This window comes from Neomonachus schauinslandi, chromosome X, assembly GCF_002201575.2.
Source record: "Neomonachus schauinslandi chromosome X, ASM220157v2, whole genome shotgun sequence".
NCBI classification, from domain to species: Eukaryota; Metazoa; Chordata; class Mammalia; order Carnivora; family Phocidae; genus Neomonachus; species Neomonachus schauinslandi.
The window spans coordinates 67,872,799-67,887,109 of record NC_058419.1 but is presented as its reverse complement, the minus strand read 5'-3'; the positions used below and the strand labels follow the sequence as shown (position 1 = coordinate 67,887,109).

The following is a 14,311-nucleotide window of genomic DNA, read 5'->3' as shown; positions in this document are numbered from 1 at the left end:
GTGGGGAAGAAGGGCAGAAGCCTGGGAGTGGACAGCATGGTTTGAGGATCCCCTGGGTCACATTGGGAAAGAAATTTCCCCTTCTTGGAGTGCACCTGGGAGAGGTGGCACAGCCTCTCAGGGGACAAAAGAGCTGATGAACACTAAAGTGCTGTCCTGGTCATTAGCATAGGAACAGAGACACCTGCTGAGGGCAGCAAACCTTGGTGCTAGCTTTTTGTTGCGCTTTACCATAAACTCCAAGCCCCAGCATGGTAGTGCAACTGCTTCTCTAGAACTAACCGGTACCAGCCACAGCAGGAGAAGACCCTCCCCCAGAGAATCAGCGCGGGTCCACGGCTCACAGGATCCCTAAAATTTGGAATTTTGAAACTGCTGTGTGCCTGAGATAAAACACAGGCGTACTGTGCCGCCTGGCAGGCAGTCAGCTAAGACACAGCCAGGGTAAAGGCAGGGATCTGACGGAATGCGGGAACAAAAGAAAGGAGATTGTTCACTCTTCTGTGAGGGTTTCCTGAACAGTGGCAGGTGTGAATTCCCCACTCTAGCGACTTGAGAGCGGGACGTCGCCATTTTCCCCATGCCCAACAGCATTGACAGACTTCAGTGAACAACACAGCACCCGCAATGGAAGCTGGAGCCGCTTACACCAATGCCTGCCCCCCTGCACCTTGCAGGTGCATCTTAGCGCAAGTTGGCCTAAGAACCAGGGCAGCAGTCCCTTCCCAGAAGACCATATTATTTCACTCATATGTGGAAATTAAGAACTAAAATAGATGAACATAGGGGAAGGGGAAAAAAGAGAGAGGTAAGTAAACCATAAGAGACTCTTAACTATAGAGAACAAACCGAGAGTTGATGGAGGGAGACGGGCAGGGGTAGGCTAAATGGGTGATGGGTGTTAAGGAGGGCACTTGTGATGAGCACTGGGTGTTATATGTAAGTGATGAATCACTAAATACTACACCTGAAACCAATTTTACCATATATGTTAACTAACTAGAATTAAATAAAAACTTGAAATAAAATAAATAAATAAATAAATAAGAAAATCTCAATGACTGAAATTATAACGATCTTCAAAGTTCGAGATTTTTTTGTCTGAAAATCAACTGCAGACCATAAACTTCCAGCAGAGAAAGGAATCTTTTGTTCAGGACTTGGTTCTGCTTTGGGAGGAGAAGTGTGCAAGTCTCAATGACGCAGCCCTTTTAGACATCATTTATACTTAATTTCATTGGCACCAGAAAGCTTGGGATATTTTTCAGATTAGTAAAGAACCAGGTGAAGACATTAACCTTTTTGATATGGAACAATTCAAAAGTTCATTTTAAAAAATTCTTCAGAGAGCATTAAAAAATGTGTGTCAGCCTCAGAGATGCTGAGGAAAATGCAGTATGGATTCAAGTTGCCTGGGGTACAGTATAGAAAGCCAAACCAGTGCAGACCTACTTATGTGGTGTATTATTCCCAGACTCTCTATGCCTTCACTTCTTCCTGCCAGCTGAAGAGCAATATACCCCTTCTAGGTCAGGCACTAATAGTTGCTAGCAATCACCATAAGATTGTGAATATGGACCCCAGTTGCCAGCATCTGGGCTCTCTTAAGTCTATTGTATTTAAAAAGAATAATCAGACCATTGAAACTCACAGCTCTACTACACTTCTACAAGAAAGAACCCTTGAGCTGGATATATACATGGATTCAGTGATCATTCATGAAAACAGAACAGAGAGTCCAGAGAGTGACTCAAGAAACTTTTGGAGACTATCTTCAACCAAGACTAGAATTTTCACAAAATAAGCTTGAAACAAAATTCAGAAGTGACTTAAAAGGAGACATCTTGGCTTAGAGAAAAAAAACCCCTCTGGTGCCTAAAAATGTTCTCTAGCTCACATCTGGAAGTGTTGAAATCCTTAGCACCAGCTAGTATTGCAAATGCACCACTTCCTCCATTGCTCACTTGCATATCCAGTAAGGGAATGTATTATTTTAAAATTAGATATCTCTAATAAGAGGTATGTGGTTTTGTAAGCACAGTATTCCTTTGACTACATTGCATATGCATTTCAGTTAACAGCTAGGTGGATGGCTTCTGTTTATAAACTTGTGTTTTAGAAATTAACTCTTGATATTGACAAGTTTAAAGTGTTAATATGATCATTGGGACTGATTCTTTCCTCCTCCACTGTGAACTCCTCTCCCCCATACCCTGCAAAGCATAGCAATTGTGGACCTTTAAAAAGTGACAAGATGCCCTTTTTCTCACTCCTATCTCTCCTCAATCCTGGAGAGATCATGTTATAATTGCTTGTTTCCAAGGATTTTATCTTAAGCCTTGAATCATGGAAAGAAGCAGCAATAAACTAAACTCAAAACTTCCTAGGAAAAATCATAAAAGTGGTCCATTCAGAGGGTAGAGTTGTGTCCATTAAGTTACTGCTGGAGGTAGCAATATCAGATGATTCAGTTATATAAAATAAGAGTTTCATTGTGAATATGATACTTTTCATAATCTGTTTTACCATACATATGACATTCAAATGCAACAATACTATACTGATTTGTAAATAAAGATCTTTAGAAACTGGTTTTAAAAAATTTGAAAGAAAAAAAGGAAAGGTAAATGGAGTCATAGAAGAAATAGCTGACCTTGGATATGGTGACACTGCCACTGGTTGGAGAGGTTTGATGTATGAAGACATCACATAAATTAAGAATCTGGTTGTGATGACCAACCACTGTTTTAGATTGATGGCTTGCATCTACATTAGGGACTGTCAGCAATCCAAAACAGTGGGTATTAAAACTGTTTAAATTATAACACATCCCAATGTTGACTTTTAGTTCCCAAGATTATCTGTGACCATGATTAATGCTTTTAGTATTAAATATCACTGCCAGTAGTGAAAAGATCTGTGGACATAAAGTATAAAATTTACATTCATCTTTATCCACACTTCCCAGTGGAGCCCCTGGCCCTGAGAATGTTTAACAATTCCTACTTTCCATTTTCATAGATACCAGTTACACAGTGATGTGGCTTCAAATGTTTTCTAGATAAACCTTACCACAGAACAAAGTGATCCTCAAATTATTGTCACCCTGGATAATATCCTCTCTGGAGTGCTGTGAAAACCAAACACAAAGGGACTAAACAAAATAAACAGTATACTCCACTCATTTTAAGCCCATTATCTTGTTTCCATGAGGTTTCCCCACAGGTTATGTAGATCTGGCACTGGAGTGCATGAACAATGCCAATTATTATTTTCCAATGTTGTTCAAAAATTAATAAGGCAAAACATTAGAACTCACTTGACTTTCTTGCAAGACATATCTATTCTTTCTTTCTGAGTTGGGGCTACATGATACTTTTTGGGTTTGGGTTTTGGTTTTTGGTTGTTTTTTTTTTTTTTTCCATTTGCTAAGTTCTTTCTCCTTAGCATTGCCATCAAAGGAATCTATTTCAGGTGAGACATTCTCTTTTCCCTCTGGCCACTTATCTGCAACTGAAGGCCTTATTTCTCTGAGCACATCTTTCCAACTTATACTGTGAACCAGAGAAGGCCTAAGAGAAACTTTTAAAGGTAAGATTGATATTGTCCCAGTTCATCCCTTTTCCTGTCCTCTCAGAGACTACAAGCCTTCTGTTCTCCAGCTTCTTCGCCATCTTCCTTCAAAATATGATCTGCTCTTTTTTTAATTTTATTATGTTATGTTAGTCACCATACAATACATCATTAGTTTTTTGTTTGTTTGTTTTGTTTCTGTTTTTGCTGGAGTGGAGGGGGGTGGGAGGGATGGGGTGGCTGGGTGATAGACATTGGGGAGGGTATGTGCCATGGTGAGTGCTGTGAATTGTGTAAGACTGATGAATCACAGACCTGTACCTCTGAAACAAATAATACATTATACGTAAAAAAAAAAAAAAAAAAAGAAGAGAACACCACTAGTTTTTGATGTAGTGATCCATGATTCATTGTTTTTGTATAACACCCAGTGCTCCATGCAGTACGTGCCCTTCTTAATACCCATCATTGGGCTAACCCATCCCCCCAACCCCCTCCCCTCTAAAACCTTCCAGTTGTTTCTCAGAGTCCATAGTCTCTCTTGGTTCATCTCTCCCTCCGATTCCCCCCCTTCATTTTTCCCTTCTTTCTCTTAATGTCCTCCATGCTATTCCTTATGTTCCACAAATAAGTGAAACCATATGATAATTGACTTTCTCTGCTTGACTTAGTTCACTTAGCATAATCTCCTCCAGTCCCATCCATGTTGATGTGAAAGTTGGGTATTCATCCTTTCTGATGGCTGAGTAATATTCCATTGTACATATGAACCACATCTTCTTTATCCTTTCATCTGTTGAAGGGCATCTCAGCTCTTTCCACAGTTTGGCTATTGTGGACATTGCTGCTATGAACATTGGGGTGCATATGGCCCTTCTTTTCACTACATCTGTGGCTTTGGGGTAAATACCCAGGAGTGCAATTGCTGGGTCATAGGGTAGCTCTATATTTAATTTTGTGAAGCACCTCCACACTGTTTTCCAAAGTGGCTGTACCAACTTGCATTCCCACCAACAGTGTAAGAGGGTTCCCCTTTCTCCACAACCTCTCCAACATTTGTTGTTTCTTGCCTTGTCCATTTTTGCCATTCTAACTGGTGTAAGGTAGTATCTCAATGTAGTTTTGATTTGAATTTCCCTGATGGCTAATGATGATGAACATTTTTTCATCTGTCTGTTAGCCATTTGTATGTCATCTTCAGAGAAGTATCTGTTCATGTCTTCTGCCCATTTTTTGACTTGATTATTTGTTTTTTGGATGTTGAGTCTGAGAAGTTCTTTATAAATCTTGGATACCAGCCCTTTATCTGTAGTGTCATTTGCAAATATCTTCTCCCATTCTGTGGGTGGCCTCTTTGTTTTGTTGACTGTTTCCTTTGCTGTGCAGAAGCTTTTTATCTTGATGAAGTCCCAAAAGTTCATTTTTGCTTTTGTTTCACTAGCCTTTGGAGATGTATCTTGAAAGAAGTTGCTGTGGCTGATGTCAAAGAGGTTACTGCCTATGTTCTCCTCTAAGATTTTGATGGATTCTTGTCTCACATTGAGGTCTTTCATCCATTTTGAGTTTATCTTTGTGTATGGTGTTAGAAAATGGTCGAGTTTCATTCTTCTGTATAGATCTGCTCTTAAAATTTTATCCTTTAGTGCTAGGATGGTAAGTAAATTTTATGTTGCATGCCAACTCTAAATTATTAATAGCAACTACCTGAAATGCTATGTAAAGGATTATGGGGCTGTATCCAGTTGTTTTGAGTTATGGGAAGAAGAGTGGGTTCCTGTAAGGATGAAAATCCACAATTCAATGACTTAAAAAAATATTCTCTTTCCTACATGACACTCCCAATGTAGAAAATTCAGGTCAGGGGGCAGCTTTATTTCTTAGTCATTCAGGGACTTGCTTTCTTACCAAGTAATTGTACTTCCATCTCATACGGAATGATTGTCATCTTTATGGTTGAAGGTAGATATCTATTATGTCTATGTTGCAGGTGCTGGGAAAAGATGAGAGAGGGGAGAGGTAATAATATGCTAAGTCTCAAGAGCCAGGCCCAGAAATGGCACACATCACTTCCACTCACATTTCAGTGGTTCTAACAATCATCTGCATACATATAAGTGCAAAGGAGGCTGGGAATTATAGTCTAGCTGGACAGCCACATGTCAAGCAAGAAAGGAAGATTGTATTTTTGTGGGCAACTAGCAGTCTCTAGGGACTAAGTGTAGGAGGAGTAAGTGCCAAAATTGTTTAATACTATCTGCCATGGGTTGGGAGAAAGAAACTGTGATGTATTTGCTGATCTTGCCTTATGTATGAAATGAAAATCATGTTTTCTCTCCTAGCGTGTTCTGAAGTTTAGGTCAAATTCAACAGATATTTGTTGAGCATCACCTATGGGCAAGGCACTGTTGTTAGATTGTGTGCAGGTACAAAGACGAAATAAACATAGTCTGTTTTGTCACATATTAAAGAATCAATGACTCATCTCTAAATAATGGGATTTCAGACATCAGCTACCAGGAAGGGGAAATACAGGTTTGAGAAATAAGGCCTTCTTATACTTTGGAAGTCGCACCACATAGGCACTATATAGCTCTACCTATATGCAATGCTAGCTCTATACAAGTGAGATTGTTGTGTTCCAGAGATATTAAGAAATGGACAGGCAGAACTTGGCAAGGTAAAAGCTGTAAACACTAAGGTGAGAAAGGGTCACAATACAGGCCAGGGTTATAGAGGCAACTAAATGGCAGTGGTATCTGGTTAATCAGCCTATCAGATAAATGTGCACACTCCTCCCCACCAAACTAACATGTTTTGGGCCCCTAGGATATGGGAGCCCTTGCTTGATAACAGGGTCCTTCTGTGGCTTGCTATCCTAAAGCCTGCTGCCACTTCTGTAACTTCCCTTATAGGCTTATTTCCTCTAAGACTGGTCATTCCTCCAACATGCCTTATTCCAAAGATGGGCAGGTAAAAAAAAAAATCAATCAAAAAATAACCTGATGGAGGAAAAAATGCTCAGTGATTGGCATTCAAAAGAGGGAACTGAGCATTGTTTCTGACTCAATTAAGAATGGCATAAAATGGGGGCACCTGGGTGGCTCAGTCGGTTAAGCATCTGCCTTTGGCTCAGGTCATGATCCCAGGGTCCTGGGATGAGTCCCGCATTGGGCTCCCCACTCGGAGGGGAGCCTGCTTCTCCCTCTCCCTCTGCCTGCCACTCTGCCTACTTGTGCTCTCTATCTCTCAAATAAAAAAAAAAGAATGGCATAAAATGGGGAGGAGTAGGGGACCCTATTCCAACTGGTCCCCAGAATTGAGCTGGATACCTACCAGACCACTCTGAACACCCACAAAATCACCTTGAGATGTAAGAAGATAGATCTGGATTTTTACAAACAGAATATCGCAGGTGGTTGGTTTTGAGGTAGGAAGTGGGGAGCCCTGATTCCACAAGCAGATATTGGAGGATAAATGGCAGCAGGAGGGAGCCTGGCCATGGGGGTCCTACACTGCTGGTGAGCGGTAGCTTCCTGCACTGAGGATGGGGCACAGACTTGCAGACCAGTGGGGAAAGGACTTTAGGGCAGCCCCCCAGATGGAAACTGGAGGGGGGGCCGTGCCTGCAAGCTGGGGGCAGCTGGCTGTTTCAGAAGCACAAAGGGCAGAGACAAGCTCTGACCTGGAGCGAGGACTGGGAACATTGCAGAGGCATGCACAACCCAAGATGCAGCAGTTTATAGCAGCACAGACAGAAACGGAGATAGTGTGGCCTGGAGAGCTCACTGAAAAACAGACTGCGATCTCTCTGCTCTGAGGCAGAGGGTTAGAAACAGTCTCTTCTGCTCTGACTCTCAGAAGAAATGAGAAAAACCACTGGGGAAAGCCACCAGAGAACAAAAGCCCCAAAATACCAGTTTTCACTGAGCCCATCCCCTGCCATAGGGGCCAGGGCAATTCTGCCCAAACAGGGTTGCCTGAGTAACAGTGCAACAGACCCTTCCCCAGAACACAGCCTGGGAAAACAAGAGGCCAGCAACCCTAAGGTCCCTATAAAACAGGTGAATCTTGCTTGGGTTGTGGTCAATAATTTGGACTCTATACATTCCCTCAACCACCCCTCAACAGAATGACTAGAAGGAAGAACCCCCAAAATAGGAAAGACTCAGAGATTATGATTTATGCCACAGATTTACAAATGGATTCAGATATAACCAAGATGTTGGAGATGGAATTCAGTCTAGCAATTGTGAAGACAATAGCTAGAATGGAGAAATCAGTTAATAGCAACATAGAGTCTCTAAGGGCAGAAATGAAAGCTGAATTGGCAGAACTTAAAAATGCTATCAATGAGGGGCGCCTGGGTGGCTCAGTCGGTTAAGCGACTGCCTTCGGCTCAGGTCATGATCCTGGAGTCCCAGGATCGAGTCCTGCATCGGGCTCCCTGCTCAGCGAGGAGCCTGCTTCTCCCTCTGACCCTCCCCCCTCTCATGTGCTCTCTCTCATTCTCTCTCTCTCATATAAATAAATAAAATCTTAAAAAAAATGCTATCAATGAGATCCAATCTAATCTAGATAATCTAACAGGTAGGGTAAGTAAGGTAGAAGAATGAATCAGTGACCTGGAAGACAACTTAATAGATAAAAAGGGAAAAGAGGAGGCAAGGGAAAAACAAATCAGAATCTGTGAAAATAGACTCAGAGAAATAAGTGACAGCATGAAACATTCCAATGTCAGAATTATTGGAATTCCAGAGGGGGTGGAGAAAGAGAGAGGACTAGAAGATATATTTGAGCAAATTGTAGCTGAGAACTTCCCTAATCTAGGGAATGAAACAAACATTCATGTCTTAGAGGCAGAGAGGACCCCTCCCAAGATCAAGGAAAACAGGCCACCATCCCAGCATGTAATAGTAAAACTCACAAATCTTAGAACCAAGGAAACCATCTTAAGGGCAGTTAGGGGGAAGAGATTCCAAATGTACAGAGGGAGGAAAATCAGAATAACGTCAGACCTATCCACAAAAACCTGGCAAGCCAGAAAGGGCTGGCAAGACATATTCAGGGTAGTAAATGAGAAGAACATGCAGCCAAGAATACTTTATCCTGCAAGGTTGTCATTTAGAATGGATGGAATGCAGAGCTTCCAAAAACGGCAGAAACTGAAAGAATATGTGACCACTAAGCCGGTCCTGCAAGAAATATTAAGGGGGGTTCTATAAAAGGAGAATGACCCCAAGAGTGATATGGAACAGAAATTTACAGAGACAATCTATAGAAACAAGGACTTCACAGGCAACATGATGACAATAATTTCATATCTTTCAATAATCACTCTCAAGGTGAATGGCCTAAATACTCCCATAAAATGGCACAGGGTTGCAGATTGGATCAAAAGACAGGACCCATCCATATGCTGCCTACAAGAGACTCACTTTGAACCTAAAGATACATCCAGACTGAAAGTGAAGGGATGGAGATCCATCTTCCATGCCAATGGATCTCAAAAGAAAGCTGCGGTAGCAATTCTTATATCAGACAAATTAGATTTTAAGGTAAGACTGTAGTTAGAGATATAGAAGGACACTATATCATGCTTAAAGGGTCTATCCAACAAGAAGATCTAACAATTGTAAATATCTACACCCCCAACATGGGAGTAGCCACCTACATAAGCCAACTGTTAACCAAAACAAAGAGTCATATTGATAACAATAATTAATTGTAGGAGACCTCAATACTCCACTCTCAGCAATAGACAGATCATCTAAGCAGAAAATCAACAAAGAAACAAGAGCTTTGAATGACACACTGGACCAGATGGACCTCATAGATATATACAGAACATTCCACCCTGAAACAATAGAACACTCATTCTTCTTGAGTGCACATGGAACTTTCTCCAGAATAGACCACATGCTGGGTCACATATCAGGTCTCAACCGATACCATAAGATTGAGATTATACCCTGCATATTCTCAGACCATAATGCTTTAAAACTGTAACTCAATCACAAGAAAAAATTTGGAAGAAATTCAAACACTTGGAAGCTAAAGACCACTCTGCTCAAGAATGTTTGGGTCAACCAAGAAATCAAAGAAGAGCTTAAAAATTCATGGATACCAATGAGAACGAAAACACATCAGTCCAAAACCTATGGGACACTGCAAAGGCGGTCGGTCCTAAGAGGGAAATATATAGCTATCCAAGCCTACTCAAAAAAATAGAAAAATCCCGAATTCACCAACTAACTCTGCACCTTAAAGAACTAGAGAAAAAGCGATAAATGATGCCTAATCCACAAGTTAGAAGAGAAATAATTAAGATTAGAGCAGAGATCAATGAACTAGAAACCAGAAACACAGTAGATCAGATCAATGAAACTAGAAGCTGGTTCTCTGAAAGAATTAATAAGATCGATAAACCACTGGCCAGGCTTATCCAAAAGAAAAGAGAAAGGATCCAAATTAATAAAATTATGAATGAAAGCGGAGAGATCATGACTAACCCCAAGTTGTTGGTGTTAGTATCCTTCTAATACCAAGGAAATAGAAACAATTACTAGAAATTATTATCAACAACTATATGCCAATAAACTGAGCAATCTGGATGAAATGGATGCCTTCCTGGAAACCTATAAGCTGCCAAAACTGAAACAGGAAGAAACTGACAACATGAATAGGCCAATAACCAGTAACAAGATTGAAGCAGTGATCAACAACCTCCCAAAAAACAAGAGTCCAGGGCCTGATGGATTCCCTGGGGAATTCTACCAAACATTCAAAGGAGAAATCATACCTATTCTCCTGAAGCTGTTTCAAAAAATAGAAACAGAAGGAAAGCTTCCAGACTCATTCTATGAAGCCAGCATTACCTTAATCCCCAAACCAGGCAAAGACCCCATCAAAAAAGAAAATTTCAGACCGATATCCCTGATGAATATAGATTCCAAAATCCTCAACAAAATCCTACCTAATAGGATCCAACAATGCATTAAAAGGATCATCTATCACGACCAAGTGGGATTTATCCCCGGGATGCAAGGGTGGTTCAACATTCGCAAATCAATTAATGTGATAGAACACATTAATAAGAGAAGAGAGAAGAATCATATGGTCCTCTCAATTGATGCAGAAAAAACATTTGACAAAATACAGCATCCTTTCCTGATTAAAACATTTCAGAGTATAGGGATAGAGGGAACATTCCTCAAGTTCATAAAATCCATCTATGAAAAACCCACAGCGAATATCATTCTCAATGGGGAAAAGCTGAGAGCCTTTCCCTTAAGATCAGGAACACGTGAAGGATGCCCACTCTTGCCACTGTTGTTCAACATAGTACTAGAAGTCCTAGCAACAGCAATCAGACAACAAAAAGAAATAAAAGGTATTCAAATTGGCAAAGAAGAAGTCAAACTCTCTCTTTTTGTGGATGACCTGATACTTTATGTGGAAAACCCAAAAGACTCCACCCACAAATTACTAGAACTCATACAGCAATTCAGTAAAGTGGCAGGATACAAAATCAATGCACAGAAATCAGCTGCTTTCTTACACACTAACAATGCAACTGTAGAAAGAGAAATTAGAGAAACGATTCCATTTACAATAGCACCAAAAACCTTAAGCTACCTCGGAATAAACCTCACCAAAGAGGTAAAGGATCTATACTCTAGGAACTACAGAACACTCATGAAAGAAATTGAAGAAGACACAAAAAGATGGAAAAACATTCCATGCTCATGGATCAGAAAAATAAACATTGTTAAAATGTCTATCCTACCCAGAGCAATCTATACCTTCAACAACATCCTGACCAAAATTCCAATGACATTTTTCAAAGTGCTGGAACAAACAATCCTAAAATTTGTATGGAATCAGAAAAGACCCCAAATCACCAAGGAAATGTTGAAATAGAAAAACAAAGTTGGGGTCATCACATTGCCCGATTTCAAGCTATATTACAAAGCAGTGATCACCAAGACAGCATGGCACTGGCACAAAAACAGACATATAGACCAATGGACCCTCAACTCTATGGTCAAATAATCTTTGACAAAGCAGGAAAAAATATACAATGGAAAAAAGACAGTCTCTTCAATAAATGGTTTTGGGAAAATTGGACAGCCACATACAGAAGAATGAAACTCGACCATTCTCTAACACTGTACACAAAGATAAACTCAAAATGGATGAAAGACCTCAATGTGAGTCAGGAATCCATCAAAATCCTAGAAGACAACATAGGCAATAATCTCTTTGACATCGGCCACAGCAGCTTCTTTCAAGATACATCTCCAAAAGCTAGTGAAACAAAAGCAAAAATGAACTTTTGGGACTTCATCAAGATAAAAAGCTTCTGTACAGCAAAGGAAACAGTCAACAAAACAAAGAGGCAACCCACAGAATGGGAGAAGATATTTGCAAATGACATATCAGATAAAGGGCTAGTATCCAAAATCTATAAAGAACTTCTCAAACTCAACACCCAAAAAATAAGTAATCAAGTCAAAAAATGGGCGGAAGACATGAACAGACACTTCTCTAAAGATGACATACAAATGGCTAACAGACAGATGAAAAAATGTTCATCATCATTAGCCATCAGGGAAATTCAAATCAAAACTACATTGAGATACCACCTTACACCAGTTAGAACGGCAAAAATGGACAAGGCAAGAAACAACAAATGTTGGAGAGGTTGTGGAGAAAGGGGAACCCTCTTACACTGTTGGTGGGAATGCAAGTTGGTACAGCCACTTTGGAAAACAGTGTGGAGGTGCCTTAAAAACTTAAAAATAGAGCTACCCTATGACCCAGCAATTGCACTCCTGGGTATTTACCCCAAAGCCACAGATGTAGTGAAAAGAAGGGCCATATGCACCCCAATGTTCATAACAGCAAGGCCCGCAATAGCCAAACTGTGGAAAGAGCTGAGATGCCCTTCAACAGATGAATGGATAAAGAAGATGTGGTTCATATATACAATGGAATATTACTCAGCCATCAGAAAAGATGAATACCCAACTTTTACATCAATATGGATGGGACTGTAGGAGATTATGCTAAGTGAAAGAAGTCAAGCAGAGAAAGTCAATTATCATATGGTTTCACTTATTTGTGGAACATAAGGAATAGCATGGAGGACGTTAGGAGAAGGAAGTGAAAAATGAAGGGGGGAAATCGGAGGGAGAGATAACCATGAGAGACTATGGACTCTGAGAAACAAACTGAGGGTTTTAGAGGGGAGGGCGGTGGGGGGATGGGTTAGCCCAGTGATGGGTATTAAGGAGGGCAAGTACTGCACAGAGCATTGGGTGTTATACGAAAACAATGAATCGTGGATCACCACATCAAAAACTAATGATGTATTGTATGGTGACTAACATATCATAATAAAATAAAATTAAAAAAAAATACTGCACCCCCCCCAAAAGGCATAAAATGGGACAAGTGCCTGACTTAGCATAATCATGATATTGACTGGAAGCATAATCATGATATTGACTATTCTATTGCTTATTTTCCACATGGTGTATTTATTCACTGCTTAATCTTGGGGCTGTTTGCAGATCATCCAGACTGTCTTCTGGCCATTGCACTCTCCTTAGCAATGTAGGGAAAGGACAAGAAATAGAAGGGAAGAAATAAAGGTACTTCTGATTCCAGATTAGATATGGAAGGGAAGTCATGGTTAGGGCTTTGCTTTGGCTTTTTCTTAGTTTTTCCAGAGTAGCTAATGTTATAACTATTGTATCTTTGGGTACTGGTTATCAACGTAGTGCCTAATGGGGCTGCTGTTACTAGAGCTATTTTCTGTGAACGTTGTAGTATTCCAGCATTCTCTTTTGCTGAAAATGGCAGGATTTGCTATTAATCTGAGTTTTCTCCAAAGCCAACTTGCCATCTATCATAATCAGTGGTAATTTCTATTTGGCAATAGTTCAATTAAGTCCCTTATCTCATGTCCTGTTTCTCAACCCTTAGGTGCCCACGGCCAGAGCCCTTGTCCTAATGGGGGCTTTTGGGTTCTAACCCCAAAATAATGTTAGTTGCTGTATCAAGAAATAGGTAGTAGCTTTTAAAGAAGGTCCCCTCCTTCAGAATGTGGTTGAGCCAATATTAGTCAGCGGCAGCTATATTCTTTATTCTCTTCCCTTTGAAGGCAATAGCTTAGTAAAGACAAGATAGCTAAAACCACGTCTATATCTTTCACCACATCTTGGAGTTCAAGAATAACTTAATTCCCAGCTAAGCCCTATTTTTTTTTAAGATTTTTATTTATTTATTGAAAGAGAGAGAATGATAGCATGAGAGGGGGAGAGTCAGAGGGAGAAGCAGACTCCCTGCTGAGCAGGGAGCCCAATGCGGGACTCAATCCCTGGACTCCAGGATCATGACCTGAGCCAAAGGCAGTCGCTTAACCAACTGAGCCACCCAGGCACCCTAGCTAAGCCTTTTCTTTCCAATGATTATTCAAGCAAGAAAGGGGTGACAGTGAGAAGATGGATTTGGGATAATAAAATGGTTTCATCCAAGGTACTCTGACAACTACCTCTCTCATGGTCTTACTACCTCCCTGCAGACTCGGTTTCAACTACTCTCTTATGTCCACATACCGAATACCATTGGTTGGTTATTAAGCCAGAGAAGGCCTCCAGTTCTTCAGGCAGTAGCACCTGCGAGTACTCTAGCACAATGACTGGATTCTCACCATGAGCAGGTCCAAGTAAGG

General features: G+C 40.6%; 1 pseudogene; it reads left to right on the top strand.

Moving 5' to 3' along the window:
- The first annotated feature begins 1,057 nt into the window (after positions 1–1,057).
- On the top strand, positions 1,058–2,013 carry LOC110572271 (annotated as a pseudogene).
- The last annotated feature ends 12,298 nt before the right edge of the window (positions 2,014–14,311 follow it).